Consider the following 2,500-nt stretch of genomic DNA (forward strand, 5'->3'; position numbering starts at 1 on the left):
ACATACTGTATAAACCTAGTAAACCCTATCCTATAGATACATACTGTATAAACCCTATGCTATAGATACATACTGTAAACACCCTATCCTATAGATACATACTGTATAAACCCTATCCTATAGATACATACTGTATAAACCCTATCCTATAGATACATACTGTATAAACCCTATCCTATAGATACATACTGTAAACACCCTATCCTATAGATACATACTGTATAAACCCAGTAAACCCTATCCTATAGATACATACTGTATAAACCCTATCCTATAGATACATACTGTATAAACCCTATCCTATAGATACATACTGTAAACACCCTATCCTATAGATACATACTGTATAAACCCAGTAAACCCTATCCTATAGATACATACTGTATAAACCCTATCCTATAGATATATACTGTATAAACCCTATCCTATAGATACATACTGTATAAACCCTATCCTATAGATACATACTGTATAAACCCTATCCTATAGATACATACTGTATAAACCCTATCCTATAGATACATACTGTATAAACCCTATCCTATAGATACATACTGTATAAACCCTATCCTATAGATACATACTGTATAAACCCTATCCTATAGATACATACTGTATAAACCCAGTAAACCCTATCCTATAGATACATACTGTATAAACCCTATCCTATAGATACATACTGTATAAACCCTATCCTATAGATACATACTGTATAAACCCTATCCTATAGATACATACTGTATAAACCCTATCCTATAGATACATACTGTATAAATAGCCTTCCTTTAACCAGTCCTCTTCTGAGTTTTGTGAATTCACAAAGAACAGTCATATAGCAGGCACACACACACACACACACACACACACACACACACACACACACACACACACACACCCACCCTTGCATATTTGATTCCTTGTCTTGTTGGTGAGGCCAGGCATTCTCTGCTTCACATGCTGAGCTCTTGATGGGGGGGAACAGAATAGCACAGTGGTCATGAAACATTCACAACACACAACTTCCTTCCTGTGTGTGTGAAATGTGCCCAGTAGCTGTGTTTCTGCAGTCAGAGCAACCCCTGGGTCGACTGGTTACCTAGCTACACCATCCAAACACTTGAGACCACGCACGCACGCACACACACACACACACACACACACACACACACGCACAGTAAGTAGTATTCGCACTCCAAAATGCTGGAGTGCCGCTGCTTGGCTGGGTGTTCAGGTTATAACACTGATTAGAGAAGTCATCAACAGGAGCCTATTCACCAATCAACACGCTGAGATGAAAACCGTGTGAGTAGGGTTGATGAGAGGGGTTTAGTTTGGGGGTTCAGGGGGTAGGGTTGATGAGAGGGGTTTAGTTTGGGGGTTCAGGGGGTAGGGTTGATGAGAGGGGTTTAGTTTGGGGGTTCAGGGGAATGTGAGTAGGGTTGATGAGAGGGGTTTAGTTTGGGGGTTCAGGGGGTAGGGTTGATGAGAGGGGTTTAGTTTGGGGGTAGAGGGGAATGTGAGTAGGGTTGATGAGAGGGGTTTAGTTTGGGGGTTCAGAGGGTAGGGTTGATGAGAGGGGTTTAGTTTGGGGGTAGAGGGGAATGTGAGTAGGGTTGATGAGAGGGGTTTAGTTTGGGGGTTCAGAGGGTAGGGTTGATGAGAGGGGTTTAGTTTGGGGGTAGAGGGGAATGTGAGTAGGGTTGATGAGAGGGGTTTAGTTTGGGGGTTCAGGGGAATGTGAGCAGGGTTGATGAGAGGGGTTTAGTTTGGGGGTTCAGGGGAATGTGAGTAGGGTTGATGAGAGGGGTTTAGTTTGGGGGTTCAGAGGGTAGGGTTGATGAGAGGGGTTTAGTTTGGGGGTAGAGGGGAATGTGAGTAGGGTTGATGAGAGGGGTTTAGTTTGGGGGTTCAGGGGAATGTGAGCAGGGTTGATGAGAGGGGTTTAGTTTGGGGGTTCAGGGGAATGTGAGTAGGGTTGATGAGAGGGGTTTAGTTTGGGGGTTCAGGGGAATGTGAGCAGGGTTGATGAGAGGGGTTTAGTTTGGGGGTTCAGGGGAATGTGAGTAGGGTTGATGAGAGGGGTTTAGTTTGGGGGTTCAGGGGAATGTGAGCAGGGTTGATGAGAGGGGTTTAGTTTGGGGGTTCAGGGGAATGTGAGCAGGGTTGATGAGAGGGGTTTAGTTTGGGGGTTCAGGGGAATGTGAGCAGGGTTGATGAGAGGGGTTTAGTTTGGGGGTTCAGGGGAATGTGAGCAGGGTTGATGAGAGGGGTTTAGTTTGGGGGTTCAGGGGAATGTGAGCAGGGTTGATGAGAGGGGTTTAGTTTGGGGGTTCAGGGGAATGTGAGCAGGGTTGATGAGAGGGGTTTAGTTTGGGGGTTCAGGGGAATGTGAGCAGGGTTGATGAGAGGGGTTTAGTTTGGGGGTTCAGGGGAATGTGAGCAGGGTTGATGAGAGGGGTTTAGTTTGGGGGTTCAGAGGGCAGGGTTGATGAGAGGGGTT

General features: G+C 45.2%; 1 protein-coding gene across 1 annotated transcript in view; it reads right to left on the reverse strand.

Annotated features, from left to right (window-relative positions):
• Nucleotides 1-2,500, reverse strand: part of LOC110513258 (voltage-dependent calcium channel subunit alpha-2/delta-4-like) — a 78,281-nt gene that overhangs the window by 1,196 nt on the left and 74,585 nt on the right. The gene's annotated exons all lie outside the window — the stretch shown is intronic.

The sequence above is a fragment of the Oncorhynchus mykiss genome, chromosome 15 (assembly GCF_013265735.2).
Source record: "Oncorhynchus mykiss isolate Arlee chromosome 15, USDA_OmykA_1.1, whole genome shotgun sequence".
In the NCBI taxonomy this organism is placed as follows: Eukaryota; Metazoa; Chordata; class Actinopteri; order Salmoniformes; family Salmonidae; genus Oncorhynchus; species Oncorhynchus mykiss.